At 41.8% G+C, this 17,500-nt stretch overlaps 1 pseudogene across 1 annotated transcript in view; it reads right to left on the reverse strand.

Annotated features, from left to right (window-relative positions):
- Positions 1–17,500, reverse strand: part of LOC307038849 (filamin-B-like) — a 79,317-nt pseudogene that overhangs the window by 54,083 nt on the left and 7,734 nt on the right. The window lies entirely within an intron of this gene.

Below are 17,500 nucleotides of genomic sequence, written 5' to 3' on the forward strand. Positions count from 1 at the left end.
GGAGTCTCTAGGATCGCAAAGATTTATAACAAAATCCAGACCTTTCATTACTTGAAAATATTTAAGTTCTCATAACTAAATTACAATGTCTTTAAGACTGCCAGACTGCTTTCAGTCTGAAAACTGGATAAATATTTCAACTGATTTTTCAATTAATAAACTAATCGGTTAAACAATCAAGTGGATTTCAGTAAGAAAAGAGTTTCTCTACTCCTCATGGATGCTCCTGACGTCTGGAGCACCAGTAAAAGGTGAGCTCAGTTTTCCATGTGTACATGCTCCAGTCATTAAAAGGCTCCAGTCAGGTTTGTCGTGGCTCCCCACCCTCTCCCACAGAAAAAAGCTCAGCTCCTCTTTCATTCAGAGATGTATCTGTCCACAGTTCCATTCACAAAAAGGGTCCCTGTTAGCCCGGATCTGCGTCAGATAGAGGGTGTTTGAGCCACTGCAGATACCTGCTGACTTGTTGACCTGTCGCTATGGATACACAACAATACCAAGGCAACAAGGAAACTTAGAGACGTGGGGCCGGGAGGGGTGACGTTTGCATTGGGAGGGACAAAGAAAGTGAACAAGGAGAAACGGAAAGAGGAGGAGATAGATAACGTCTGAGTGTAAATGTGCGTAAAGGTGAACTGGGTTGGAACAAAATGCCTCTCTTATCAGAGTGGCACACCCTCTCTCTGCAACAGGAAGTTAAAGAATGAGCCCTCATCAGACTACAGAAATACCTACAACCCTACGGTCTGCCAAATCCACTCCGCTAATAACTAACTACAACCACTTCAACTAACCAACCTATATCAAGCCCTGGGGTTCATTTACTCAGAGAAAAATATGAAGAGCCAACAAAAGACTTCTATAAAAATACATATCCTTCCATTACATTTCATTTAGCTGACACCAAAGCTAACTTACAATAACTGCAATCAAGAGGATACACATTTAGAATATCAAAAATATTTGTATAAGTACATTAGCTTCAAATAGGGCTTGGCTAACACACACACACACACACACACACACACACACACACACACACACACACACACACACACACACACACACACACACACACACACACACACACACACACACACACACACACACACACACACACACACACACACACACACACACACACACACACACACACACACACACACACACACACACACACACACACACACACACACACACACACACACACACACACACACACACACACACACACAGTAACTGACTCTGTGTGACAGATGCCTGCCTGCCTGCCTGCCTGCCTGCCTGCCTGCCTGCCTGCCTGCCTGCCTGCCTGCCTGCCTGCCTGCCTGCCTGCCTGCCTGCCTGCCTGCCTGCCTGCCTGCCTGCCTGCCTGCCTGCCTGCCTGCCTGCCTGCCTGCCTGCCTGCCTGCCTGCCTGCCTCCCTCTCTCTCTCTCTCTTCCACAACGCCAACATCTGTCCCGGTTGAAACAGCTGTTCCTTCACAGGATGACTGCGTCAGCGTCTCACAAACACATGTTTCGCTTTCTACCCGACAATTTACTCCTGAACAGTTGAGAACAGTCACCGCCTGCGGCTCATGCTCACACTGATGTCAGCCCCAAAGAATACGAGTGTCGCTCTGCAGCAGCCGGGGGGGGCCGCGTGCTACTGAGTCACCATGAAGTCATACAAACTTGCTCAATAAAATCATCTTAAAAAGATCCTTTAATTATGAAATAGCAGGGCTCTTTAACATTGTAGATACCCAATGTGGCAAAAATGCCCACTGAAGTCAAGATGCATGTTGGTGCCTGTATTATTGAACTCATTTATTTGCATTATGTGTACATGTATGTATGTATGCGTGTTTGCATCGATAAATCCATTGCAAAGCTCCTTTGAGTATTTCGAAAAGCGCTTTATAAAGTACATTTATTTATTATTGTTATATATTTTTGTTCCAGGAAAAATATGTGAGCAAAGCCAAATGTCACAATCATGTAATATTGGTTGGATCAATTAAAACTGCAATAATTACTTTTAAAGTTTATATCTTGAACTTGTTAACCAACAGTTGCTTATCAACACTTTCAGTGTTTAAATTACAGTATTATCATTTATTAGGAAACGTTGTGTCTCCACCTGATTGATATTATGTTTCGTAATGCACGATCACATTCCATGCTCTCTTGAGAAATCTGATGTACAAATTCATCGGTATAACTGCCTTTTTAAAAATTTATATTTGAGTGTTGTATGCAGTGGCGGCCGGCCCATAGGGGCGCTGCCCCCCCTCTTCCCACATGTTTGATTGTCATTACAAATTAAAAAAATATATTTGTATTTTATTTTTATCTTTATTTTTAAAGAACAAGGTAAATAGTATATAGTTGGTATCAGTAAAATGTATAATCTACAATAAAATCTTGTTTAAAATAGTTTTACGATGTCTAAAGTTACTGATAAGTCACATGTTTCCTGGCTGGCCGCAGCGTGTATCATTACCCTCTCTCGTCTGGGCGGTAAGAAAGAGCCCTCAGCCAGAGCAGCAGCAGCCAACAAGCTGACTGTTGCTATCTGTAAACTATGCCGCCGAAACATAATTTCAGCCAATCAGCGTCGTCAGATCTGATGCTCAAAGGGCACCCTGTCAGCGCCCTGGCCTGTGTGTCTGTGAGTTGTTTGGACTCGTATCCAAGGTGACGCTACAGTAGGGGATGGCTGCGTCTGCAGGTGGAGACTCCGGTGCTAGTGGATCGCCGGCATACTTGCCAACCCTCCCGATTTTCGCGGGAGACTCCCGATTTCACTGCCCTCTCCCGGTCTCCTCCCGGGATCATATTTCTCCCGATTTCTGACTAAATCAGATTTACTCACGACTGTTTCCACTCGGACTTGCCAACAGCTACACCATTGTTTGGTTTCCATGGTAGCGCGTCTCTTTAGTAGCGCGCGGAACTGAAAGTCTGAGAGGGTGAGACAGACAGTCACAGAAAACTGAACAAGAATCGACAACTCGACCCTCTGCTCACTCCTTTCCTGTAAAATACAGGTCCAGCCCACACATATGCTCCATCAAGGATAGTGCTACAGGCCGCAAGGCGGTGCACAAAGAACTACAATAAGCATGTTAATGTCAATCTACAGCTCCGGCAACCCACTAGCACCAACCCCCCCCCCCCGGTTTTGAAATGCTCCCGCATTCTGAGGTCTCACGGTTGGCAAGCATGATCGCCGGAGCTGTAGATTAATAACATTAACATGCTTATTGTAGTTGTAAGGGCAATGCCTATGGCACCATGGAGCATATGTGTGGGCTGGACCTGTATTTTACAGGAAAGGAGTGAGCAGAGGGTCGAGTTGTCGATTCTTGTTCAGTTTTCATCTTTCTCACCCTCTCAGACTTTGAGTTGCGGCGCTGCTAAAGGGACGCGCTACCATGAAACCAAACAATGGGGTAGCTGTATTAAAGTCAGAGTGGAAACAGTCGCGAGTAAATCTGAATTTGTCAGAAATCGGGAGAAATGCGGGAGTCTCCCGCGAAAATCGGGAGGGTTGGCAAGTATGACACACACAGTTCGTATTTAGTCTCCTGATTTTAAATGGGAATTAAATCATTCGAGTCTTCCCAAAGCACCAGTGTTCTGCAGTTTGTGTGGGCCTACTGTACTGTTTCACACTTTTGGAAGATTCATAGCTAACCACAATAAAGATTATGGATTATCTCATATTTTTAAGCCTCAATTTGTGCTCTTACATCACCAGAAGTCATAAGTTAAAGGGGTTATTCTCAAAAAATTCTTCCGGGGGAGGATCCCCCCGGACCGCCCTAGTATGGTTTTGTCACCATTTCCATAGCCCCACCAAAAATATTTTCCTAGGCATGGACCTAGAGTCTCTTCAATAAAGCTGATGAATATAAGTCTGCCTGATGCAGCGCTGCAACTATATAATATTTGTATAACTGACTAATCTGATTACATTTTAAATTAGATTTGTTATCTATCCATAGACCAAAAGATTAAAATACATACATTTGTGGTATAAAAAACACCAGAGCATCATTAAAAAATACTTAAAGCTGAGAACAATGTAAAAGTATTGTAGGGAAAGCACATTTTTGGGTGGAAATATCCTTTCCAACAAAGGACAGGAGGTACCTGCAGTGGTCAACAGGATGTGGTGCGTGTGTGCGTGCGTGTGTACACAGTAGGTTTGACCCATGGTACACAGATTCCTCAACAGTGAGATCATAACCACACCCACCCACCCACCCCTGACTCTAATACACACATTTCAACACCCACCTCCCCCTGATGGAAAAGGAAATAAAGCCCTACACACACACACAAATCCACAAGCACTACATTTAAACAACCATACACACATACTCAGCAGGTAGCCTTTTTAAAGTGATGTCTGATAAGTTACTAGCAACCCTTTTACTCAACACACTCTCACACACTCCTCCAGGTGTATGACATTACTCCTCCAGGTGTATGACACAAAAGACCATCAACGATTGTCTCATCAATATTGTTTTTAATTTTTTGTCGTTGTTGACCGTTACCCCTTAGAGACTTTCGGCTTTCTTTCAATCCGTGCTTTCAAATGCACATATTTTATCTAAATGTAATGACTAATTACCTTCAGCTAAACATTACCCTACATATGTTTTAGTGAAATGTTAGTTTATCTTCTAATTGCAATCAAGTAGAACTTTTGAAAATAAATGTTTAAATATGTTATGCCCACTTACTTTAAATCTCATATTAACTTTGATACTTATGAACCGTTTTAACTACAAATACAATACAATCTTTTTGTCCTAATTTTGTACATTTACTGTCATTTTCAACCACATTACAGCAACATCGCGTGTTGCAGATTAGAGAGAGAGATTTGTGAAAGAATCAATACATTTCTCATGAATGTTTCTTAAGTATAAAGCCAACAGACAGTTAGCTTAGCACAAAGACTGGAAGCAGATGGAAGAGCTAGCCTGGCTGAGTTCATTATGCACTATAAGGTTCTTTTACTTAAATACTGCTGGTTTGGGCTGCTGTATAGCTGAATTGGTAGAGGATGGGAACCCTGTACCTTGGCATGGTCCCAAAGCGACGGACCGCATGTCATCCCCGTCCCAGTTTCAACTCTGTCTCTAACATAAAGGCAAAAAATAAATAAAAACTGCTGGTTTGTGGGTTAACTAAAAATAAATAGTCCCTTGACACAATGAAAGTGAATGGATGGATCTGCGTGTTCCAAAGAAAACAGTTGACAGCATGTTCGGAGTATAATGAATAGTAATGGGGAAAGATGTGATTCATTTGTCAATTTTCAATGACATAGAGCTCCAAAAATGTACCACCCTTGCATTAGGACTAGAGGTCCGGAAGAGCGTATGTTTCCAATGATTGGGGCGAAGTGACCCTTTAGGTCTCCAGTGTAACTTTAAGCTGCTGTCAAATGATTGATCACTTCAAATCCAACTTCAGGTCCTACATCCTGACCCGTGAGCAGCAAGGTCGACAGTCTTCCCCCATCGCATCATGTCGGCACTCCCGAACTGATGACATCACCCCATGATGCATTGCTGTAATAACGGAGCCGCTTAATAAGAGCCGTATGAGTCATGAACCAGCAGCTCAGAGAGGGTTGATCCCCCAAAGGCTTTTAATGTCTTTGGTTAATGAGCACGTGAGATATAGAGTCAGTGTCATTCTCTTTAATCTGGGCATTGGTTGGACAAACAGCTGCAGAGATGAAGAGAAGAAGATCAAACACTGGCTCTCACGTCTTTCAGATTCATTTGCAATGAAAAAGACAAACTAATTATCCAAGAGAAAACAAATGTCAAATGACAGAAACTAGGCTTGCGACAGTAGTCTATGTTATCCTTCATACAGATGTTTTGCAGATGTAAATGCGTTTTTCAGGGTTCAGTTCAGGGTCCGCATCCGTCTGGCATTCTTATTGTTCATTTGTGTTTTTGCATGTGTGTATTTCAGCCTAATGTGTATAGGTCATGTTTGTGCATGTGTGTATTTGAGGTGTACTGTACAACAGAATGAAAACTTAATTCCCACTCATGGGATTAATAAAGTATTGTGCAGTAGGACTGGTTGAAATGTTAATGTTGGGCTGATTTTATGCGTTTTATAATAAAGAATTTATATCAGTTTACACGACAGTTAAACTTAGATGTACAGAATGTCAACGAACATGTCGCTGATTTGACAGTTATAGTGACTGGTTATGAGTTAAGTGAAGGAGAGTAATTTTGATTGGTTCAGAGTCATGGAGGGTTCCTGGCGTAAAACGGAGACCCCACTCTTACCGTTTTTAACAATCAGCAATCTATGTTGTTTTGTTCCAATGACATTTGGCTGCCTTTGTATTCCTTTGAAAATGAATCGTATTAATGTTGGGAGAAGCTGTAAAGGTGAATCTCCTCAAAAACCTCTCTAAAAACAATCCTACGCCACAAACTGGACTGGAGTGTTGGACGAAACAGGAGCAGTCGGCACTTTCACTAATTGAGGGCTGCGCGTATCCTCACAGACGTGGTGAATGACGTGATTTATGATAACAGTTAGCAGTCACAAAAAGTATGTAATGGCCTTGTCTCATGATGTTCAGCACACAGCGAAAACCCATTCAGGTTCATTTCACATATCAGGGCCCCAATCATCACTTAAGCTTGTAATCAGTACTATACACAGATTGAATCCATCACGGGACAAGACAATGGAGGATTGTTCGGGATTCAAACCCAATGCAGATAGGGAACCTGAGAAAGTTAATGAGCCATTCTGTAAACCTTTGGTAAGTCGCAGAGGCCAGAGTGAGGAAGATGAAACCCTGCGAGCTTTCTCTCACTGCAGAAACAAACCCGTTTCTATTTCGAGCCTTAGAAGAAGTTTGAAGCAAACAGCAGAAGAAACATACAAACCACAAGAGAGCTGATTACAGAGCTGTTTATGCATTACGTCTGTATGCATAAACAGGACACACACACACACGGCATTACGTCTGTATGCATAAATCGGACACACACACGGCATTAAGTCTGTATGCATAAACAGGACACACACGGACACACACTGCAACGTTTAGCCCTGAGTGACCTCACCCTGCTGCCTCTATGATGTCATCAAAGCAGAAACCTGACCATGAGGTGAGGAAGAGGAGGAAGAGTAAGAATAGGAGGAGAGGAGGATGAAGATGTGGAAGTAGTTGAGTAGTAGGAGAGGACGGACAGGATGGAGAGAGGAGATAAGGGAGGAGGACCTCACCTCTCCTCTGCTCTTTTCGATTATAGTTTTTTATATTTTATTCAATTTGTTTATTGTTCTTGTTTTATGTTCATTTAAATATATAGTTTATAAAAGTTGTTAAAAAAAGTTAGAGGAAGAAGAGGACAGGATTGGCAAAGGAGGAGGAAGAGGAGGAGAAAGAGGAGATGTGGTGGATGATTGAGAGGAATAAAAAGAACAGCAGGAGAAAAAGGAGTGGAGTGCAGGATTAGTAAATTAGGAAAAGAGGAGAAAATATACGGAGAACAATAACAGTTCTCACACAATGAAGCTCATTTTAGAGGCCACAAGATGAAAGTCATCGAAAAGACAAAATTACCCCGAGGTGAGATGTGTTGTCCAATGAAACAGGTTCTAGTTGATTCTCAGTCTCTATAATGAGATATCAACTGAATGGATTTGGGGTTTGGAATGTTAATGGACCAAATGATTTATTGATTATTTGAGAGAATAGCCAATAACAACAAATGTTACTCCAAGTGGTCAGATGATTGACAACAGATGATATATATTGTCTGGGACCTTGCATGACAAAACAAGATTACAAATGGGAGCAGACACAAACATGATGTCAGTGAGACAAGAGAGCAAAACGTAGAGTATGAGTGAGTGAGGAGTTTAAGATGTTTGCTTTTGAGCCAGGCTGCAGGAGGTTCGCCACGGTGATTATCACAATCCCCGGGAAACCACACACACACACACACACACACACACACACACACACACACACACACACACACACACACACACACACACACACACACACACACACACACACACACACACACACACACACACACACACACACACACACACACACACACACACACACACACACACACACACACACACACACACACACACACACACACACACACACACACACACACACACACACACACACACACACACACACACACACACACACACACACACCCAAATGGAAGCTCATCTCGTGTTACAGGCAGTATGAGATAAAGCCCTCTTTGAACATTAAAGGATGTAAACGTGTCACAGCAGGGCACAAAATACTAATATGTATTTAGAGTTGAAATTGTGTTACTGACACAATTACAGATTCAAACTCTGACAATACATTTGGATTTTGGGTGAATTTCTGATGATTTTAGCAATTAACAACATGTTTTCTTCACAAGAGTTTTATGTTTCAATGTTTAGTGACATCTTTAAGTCAAGCTTTAAACAGGAACACAGGATGATGAGAATGATGGACATACCAGTGACTTTTCCTCTTGTGGCATTAGCAATGCAATTAAAATTCGGCTTATTGCAAGTTCAGCTATATACACATGATCTCTGCATGCTTACATTTACAGTTTGAATTCAATATTATAAATAAACAAATAATGTACACGTTTTATATCATTAAACCTCTGTTCAATGTAATAGTCTGGTGTCATTTGAGGGTATCTGCAGGAAACATGTGATGGATGGAGGGGATTTATTGGTGTTTTCACACTGTTTTGACTGGAGCTCTATTTCTTACAGTGTAAACTTTAACCTGAAAGCAATTTTGTTCTCCATCCTAGAAAATGTATTTTTTCTTCCAACCCCGCAAGTCATGCTTCTTTAACTCCTCAAAAACAATCCTTCACGCTGGAGAATCAAAACCTCCAAAACAAATTGCCAGAGTTGCCCCAGCCTCTTTATCAAGTTTTACTTTTTCTAGAGAGCCGTGATCTGGCTGTAGTTATTGATCTGGTTGCAATTATTACCGCGGTCGAAAACACTTATCATCTCGACAGAGGCAGTAAACGGGGAGAAACTGAACTTTGAAACCTCTCCTCCTACCATCGGACAGTTGGAAGAAGAAAAGCGTGCAGTGAAAGAAATCAAAGTGAAAATGAGGCCACAAATATGACAGCCGCTCTGGTGGTGTTTTTCAACTAGAGCAGTGAAACCAAAGAACTGAAACACATGCATGTAAAGAAACAAACTGCAGGAGTGAAGGAGTGCAGAGGATTCTGAGTGACTGAGGAGGAGGCCAACCCAAACACTCCTGCTGCCAGTGTTGTGACTTGGAAGGGTGACGCGTGCATGTTAGAGCACATTAAGGTCTTTATGGCTTCAATTTCCAAAGGAAATATAAAATGAATCATGAACTCTGCGGCGGTTTGGCTCTGTTCGCTCCAGTTCACTGCAATATGATGTTTTCTTAAAGTTTGTACTTGACTTCACCAGAGACCCCTGCCATCATTAGATGTAAAGTCTAAAATAGACTGACACACTTTGATGTAGTGTTTGATTAACCCAACTTTGGAACACAAAGAGGACAACAAGACACACGTCATTGCTTATTTGTTTTGCACTACCCAACACATGTAACAACAATGTTGTAATATAACTGTACACTAGTATATATATTTACTACTGTCATTCTGCATCTACTGATTACTTTCTACTTATTTCACTTTCACTTCTAATATTGCTACTTGCCTTTTTATACTTGGGATGTTTAAATGATTTGATAAAATAAATTGTAATATGTATAAGACTTAAAAACGTTTTTTATCATCATTGTCTCTTTGCTGTATCTTTGTACATTTCCCCTGTGTGGGACTAATAAAGTTAAACAGACAGCAGCCCAAGAGCATTAACATATACAACAATTATGACTTCCCTACATGAAAGAGTCTGTCCACTAATGTCCAAAGAAAAATCCAACATATACAACACCGGTCTTTGAGAGTAAGAAAAACAAAGAAGCAAGATTAAACGAGTACACAGTTGTATTGTAACTGAAGACAACATAAAACAGCATTACACAAAAAGAGCTAAACGTAACGAAAAGTGAACTCTAAAAACACACACACACAGCTATTAGACTGAAACCAAACATCCATCTGCTGTCAGTGTGAAACCAGCAGACTGTTGTTGACACAGCACCATGGCAACCAAGGGGCCAAGAGAGAAAGAGTGAAACCCTGTGTGTGTGTGTGTGTGTGTGTGTGTGTGTGTGTGTGTGTGTGTGTGTGTGTGTGTGTGTGTGTGTGTGTGTGTGTGTGTGTGTGTGTGTGTGTAATGTGTCACACAGAGAGAATTTCTATTTGCAGCCATTATTACCACAGAATGTCCCATCACTGTCTGAGATTGCAACAAATTGATTTTCAAAATCACTTAAGCCATGATTCTTTTTTTAACTGACCATTTGGTCTGTCAAATATAATATAAGAGCAGTTCATTTGGATACAGTGACTGGTTTCATAATTGATTCGCTGAATGACATCAGAGAACTGTTTGTGAAGATGGCAGAAAATGCTGTTTTCAGCCTCTCAAATATTGCGATTTTCTGCTTTTCTCACAAAAGAACTTCGAATGAGAAAATCACATGCTGAATCACTGCTGCATATTAAAGTGTAACATGTATTCAAACTTCTTCCTTGTATTAACACAGACTGAAGCTTCAGTGAGGAACACGAGTCACTTCACAGAGCCGCTAATGCAACTCTTCAAAAGCACAGCCTGAAGGCACTGCAGGTTAACTATGTGTGGGTCTGTGCGTGTGACACTGAGTAGGTCCCAACTGAAAGCTGCGGATCCCGTCGGGCCTGTTCTCAGCAATTGCGATGCACACTCAGATGAACGTATAGAACAGCGCTACAAGCAGAGATATGGCAGCAGTTAAAATGTCTGATAGGCCACTTTAAATATATATTTTTTTAAAAGAATCCAAAAGCTACACAATGCGACAGTAATTAGCCTCTAATTGCTGGGTTGTTTCTGTGGAAACTTCACAGCTTTTACCAGCGGATAAGTCTAATTGCTGGTATTTGGGACTTGCACTATGCAAGTTTAATTGACCCCTGTTAAGCATCATGGTCAAATAAAAGGTAATTTACTTAGTTTGTGGCATTTCCGATCTTAATTGGCAAAGAATTTAAAAGCTTTCGCAATAGCAAATACCAGGACGCCTTTTTTAGCTTTTAGTTCTGGTTTTCCAGTACATTTAGGATATGTTTCAGTCTCAGTAATCTCATGACTTTATTTTTTCTCAGCAAACTGCTCTGATAATTCCTCTGTAGACTACCTGCTCTGCAGCAAACAGCAGCAACACAAAGTAAGACACATTATCGTGGATATAGAGGACTTTTGGCAGCGACCTTTTTCTTAAGATTTGGTGGTGGAGACCAAAAACGCTTAAGCAAAAAAGCTTAAAGAGAGAGAATATTGGGCTTACATTCATCACAACTACTGGAGGGTGTTAATGTTGCTGTGTGTCTGCTGGATGTGTAAATAAGCAGCTGTTTAATATCACATGAGCCAAAGGGAGGTCAATATTGTCCACTGAGTCCAACAAATCCATTCTCTTTGCCTCTTTAAAGACTGCTTATCGTCTTATTGCGGTGCGTTTCTGAAAAGAGGTGCAGCAGCACAGGCAGACCTTTTTAAACACTAAAGCATGGAGACATGTCACAGCAGAGACATGAAATACAAATATGAACCTGAGAATGAGCAATATATTTCCTCTTTAAAAACAAACTTGCCTCGCCCTGATCTCCCTCCCCCACTTCTCTTCCCACTATAGTAAGTGATTAATAAACAATGATGTAGAAGTTCTGATTGACTAATGGACTTGATTCATAATTTCAACACACACAATTCCTCTTCCACCATGATGCAACACACCTGTCTGCACAAGTGGAAGGCCAACACCCTTTTCATACAGCGCACAGACACACACAGACACACTCAATGCATTGGCCAATGTCCACACAGGTAGGTAGAACACACTCATTCAACATTTTGCAATCTCTGCAAGAAGAGTGATTAGGTCTCAGTCTCTATGACTCCTTCACAAGTATGCACTGCTGACACTAGTAACATACATATACACAGAAAAAACACACACGGCTTATCCCAAAAGTTAAAAGTTAATTCATTCACGTTAGCTGTGTTTTTGTTTTGTTTTATTGGTGAAGTGTACCAAAAAGATACATCCCACTTTAAACTCTTTTGAGATGCATAAATTATGATTCTGGGAATTTTGCTGGTTTAAAATTATATTAATAAAATATTATCAGGTGATGCTGTCTGTGTTAAAATAGATTATTCTCCTTCAGACACTTTCACATAAGGACCCAAAAACGTCTTAAAAGCCAACAGATGTCAGCTTCTAGAAAATGAGAACACACACACACACACACACACACACACACACACACACACACACACACACACACACACACACACACACACACACACACACACACACACACACACACACACACACACACACACACACACACACACACACACACACACACACACACACACACACACACACACACACACACACACACACACACACACACACACACACACACACACACACACACACACACACACACACACACACACACACACACACACACACACACACACACACACACACACACACACACACACACGGCCCGACCCATTAAGCCACATAAGCGGCCGCTTAGGGCCCCGCAGCCACTAAGGGGCCCCCTAGCAAAAAAAAAAAAAAAAAATTATTTTTTATTTAAAAAATAAATAAATCTCAGTACACCGTCGCCGTGATAAGTATGTTTAATTAATTGTGTTAATATGCCTAGATTGCCTACTCTCAAAGTAATGTATTATATTATTGAGTCAATAATATAATACATTAACCGTGCTTTACCTGAACCTCATCATGACACAAGAGAGGACGGCAGGATTGTAATTTCCCGTGTTCAGTGAATGCAACAGAGGCAAGACACCAGACCAACCAGAGAGTTGAATGGAAATAAACATCTGTCTTATTGGCTGACAGGTACCTATCATGTGAGCTGTGACAATGTTTAAAATAAACTGTCAGTCAGACTCAGAGTTTTTGAAGATGGACATAAGGAAACGTTTTCTTAAAAAATACGACGATTCTCAAGTGGTGGCTCACACAACAACCCCAGAGCCACCACTTGAGCCAGGTAAACAAGGTATGTAAATGTCAGTAAACTTCCAAGTTATGCGAACATGTAAGCAAAGCATAAATTACAGCTACGTTGACGTTACTTTGAATCACGGGGGTAAGCTAAACCGTTAGCAAGTAGCTATAGCTAGCCAGATATATTAAATAAACACTTTGTCATATAATCTAAATGTATATTCCTATTGACAGCTAGTTTCTATGTGAACATTATATGATGGACAGCCAGAGAGAATAAATGAAAAAGAGTTATGAAATACTATATGAAAAAACAAGAATACAGTTTAAGTGATTTGTAAGATATCCATAAAGAAAAATCTGTTCACAGTTCTGTTTCATATGGGTGTTGAGATATGTATCCATAGATCTCTTAATTTTTCTCTCAAAGTGCACCAGATTGATGCTTTTAACTTCAATATTAAAAAAAAAATCTTCCCGGGGGAGCATGCCCACTAGAGGAGGTGAGGACCCCCTTAAAGGACGTTAGGTCCACGGTTTTTATATGCTTATTTATACAATATGTGTGCTTATGCTAACATCATAAGACAAAAGTTGGTTCCGTGTTGTGTGTAGTGAGAACGCGCTAGAGTGAGGGGGCCCCCAAGCCAAAGCTTGCTTAGGGCCCCCAAAAGTCTAGAGCCAGCCACACACACACACACACACACACACACACACACACACACACACACACACACACACACACACACACACACACACACACACACACACACACACACACACACACACACACACACACACACACACACACACACACACACACACACACACACACACACACACACACACACACACACACACACACACACACACACACACACACACACACACACACACACACACACACACACACACACACACACACACACACACACGGGAAGCTTACAAATCCAGATTTAAAGTTTGCTCAAAGAATTCATTCAGGAGACTGTTCTGAGTTTTAACTTGATGTAACCCTCATGTTCTGTATGGTGTTCCCTTTAACAGCTCAAAACAGCCTTTTTCCCTTTGGTTGAATATTAAAAACGTGAATGAAACAAGTGACAATTATTTTTGAATGTCGGTAATGCTACATCAAATGTGCCCAGTGTCTGGTAATTTTATCAAGTTAAAAAGAGTTAAACAGGATATTACAAAACGTGTTGATTTTCAAGGTGTAATTATACGTACACAAACCCAATGGGCTCACAAGAAGAAAGTAAAGCCAAAGAAAGCACTGCAGAATGAATTCAAAACACAGGAATGTTTAAAGATATTCCTCCTTATTCCTCCTTCTTCCTCAAAAAAAGGGTAGGGGCCTCTCGAAGGGGCCCCACACCAGAGCTAAACATTAACACACACACACACACACACAAAAGGAGACATTGAATTTCATCACTTTGTCTGACAGCAGCAGGCATCTTATTCCCACGACCCCCTCCCCCCCCTCTGTTCACTCCTCCTCTCGTGGAGCTGAGGCATCTGACACACTCTCGTTACCTGTGGACCAGAACCGGACCCCCGCTCACAGACCCTCCAACAATGGGGTTATGCAGACCTGTTTCATGTCTCAACACACTGTTCTGTTCCTATGTTCAAACATTAAGCACTGTGCTGTTCAGACATGCAAATCACGGTCAGCTGTTTACATATATAACAAAACTTTCCAAACATTTCCTGCTGCGGATTTTAAACCCCAGACATCACGTGTATTTATTATAGTTTTCAGGAGAGACACACTATAAAGCAGCTTATTCAGACTAGAACTGAAACGAGTAATCCATTACCCCATTCACAAAAAAAGGAATCGGCAACTGTTTTAATAATGATTAGTCATTTCCTTTTTATTATATTTTATTTTTCCTTTTAAGAGGATTTTACATTTGTACTCTGCTGTTATGTTACACATTACACATGGGCCTGGAATACACGCACATGCAAAACAGGACCTATGCACAGGCATTAATGGAGAGGGGTCAGAGCAAAGGACTGCCAATTGGGGTTACTGCCTTGCTCGAAGGCACCTAGGCAAGCAGTGCCCTGAAGTGAAGCTAGTAGTCCAGGCATCCTCAAAGTCCGGACTCCGGTCCGGATCCGGACCGAACCACAACTGTCTCTGGACTCTGAGCAAATTATACTTTTCATATGCGAGACATCGCCACAACGCAACGAGTCAAAATGTTCCGCTGTGTCCAACAACAAACAGCGCTCTGCATGTCCGACTGTTCCACTGTCTGTGTGTGTCTGTCAACACATTGGTCCAATCCCATTCAGCATCCCGTCAGAGTTGTTTTCCCCCACCAACAGTCTGCGAATCAGAGGCACAGTAGGGCGGGTCTTCGCGGAATGCGGGTGGGAAAAATGCGTGTGTTTAAAAAAAAAAAGTCAGAGAGTTAACAGCTCATCTAGTTGCATCTGTACTGTAGAGCTCTAGTAGCCTAGTTTCACCTACTGGGGTGGCATGGGGGGGCAACTGCTACCCTCAAAATAGGCCTTGCCACCCCAGCTGCCACCCCAGTTGGCAGCTTTGTTTTGAAAGAAAAGTTGTGGCTCATCGGAGAGAAAGTCTCTAATGTCCGAGTACAAGTGAATGCAGCACAAGACGCACGCCTTGTAACCCCTCCCCCGGCCCTGGCGCGAGCTTGGAAATATGATAGGCGGCGATTTCATTTGAACGGTACGGCGCAAAACGAGAAGCATTCGGACCCAAGTACTGAAGGAATGAGGTATTTGCGGTCTGCAATGACAGAGAAGAGCCTGTCAGGTTGGCTGTACTCAGCATTGAATCAAAACGCACTAAAGCTGTTGATCTTAATCAGTGTGTGAGGCGTTTTGCTGAACAAGATGGTAATCGCCGCATTCAGCTGTAAAAGACATGTCAACTTGATGCTCTGCTCACGGATGAGCATACAAAACTGTTAAGATGATGACCTTACGTGTGTAAATATATGTTTTTCTTTGTGGGGGTCTGCCCCCAAAAAACAGTTTCAAGTCCTGAGAAAGTCAAATAAGACGGTGTGTAAAACTACACTGCCCAGCCAAAAGAAAGTAACCTCTTTGATTGAACTAGGCCAGCACGTAAGGGCTTTCCACTGGATCATAACTGAAGTATAAAATAATGCATGACTGAAGTGATGGAGACCATGTGTGAAGGCAAACTAAAAGAGGAAATAACAGGTCAAGCAAATCCCCCTCTCAGATTCCACAGCAACCAGAAGAACATAAATACTGGCTGGTGATTTGATGAATCAGCTTTGTGATGGAATACAAAAAGCACAGTGCATTTCCTTAGCTGTGGATGAGTCCACTGACAATGCTCAGTTGCTGGTGTTTGTGAGTTTTTATGATGAGGCAAAGGGGGGGTTTGTTGAAGATGTTGGGCCTGACGAACCTCAGTGGACACTCAAGGGGGCAAGACATTTATAAAGCAATAATGGGAATGCTGAATGAAAGAAGGTGCGGCTGCCTTTATTCATAACTGCAGCTCTTACACTGCGACCCTGAGGGATCGAGCACAGACACAATAACAAGGAAAACTGCTGCATACAGATTATTTTTGTTTTTGCAACCTCGTGTTAAGAATCTTGTTGTAATTGTTTAAAAGTTTGAATGACCGTAATAAACGGACCTTTGTCTTATTGAAAAAAAAATGTTGGACCTTTAAGATTTGTATTTGAGTACCCCTGTAGTAGTCCCTCATCAGTACTTGGGACATGACGGATCCAATTGAAGGTATTGTCGCCTTATTTGAGTCAATCTTAAGTCCTGAAAGTTGAGGAATAACTCCAATATTTCATGTTTTCAGAAGACTTTCTGCTTCTCCTTTTCATTAATCATTGAAGACTTCATATTTGTACACTGTTTGGAAGACATTCCACCAGGTTCATGTGGGGACCAAAAACCAGTCAGTATCTGGTGTGACCACCATTTGACATGTTAGGGTTAGGGTTTAACCGTAACCCTAACATGTCACCCATTGAGCATGTTTGGGATGCTCTGGATCGGCGTATACGACAGCGTGTTCTAGTTCCTGCCAATATCCAGCAACTTCGCACAGCCATTGAAGAGGAGTGGACCAACATTCCAGAGGCCACAATCAACAACCTGATCAACTCTATGCGAAGGAGATGTGTTGCACTGCGTGAGGCAAATGGTGGTCACCAGATACTGACTGGTTTTCGGACCCCCCCAGACCCCCCCCAATAAAGCAAAACTGCACGTTTCAGAGTGGCCTTTTATTGTGGCCAGCCT

Source organism: Notothenia rossii (genome assembly GCF_949606895.1).
Source record: "Notothenia rossii genome assembly, chromosome: 5".
In the NCBI taxonomy this organism is placed as follows: domain Eukaryota; kingdom Metazoa; phylum Chordata; class Actinopteri; order Perciformes; family Nototheniidae; genus Notothenia; species Notothenia rossii.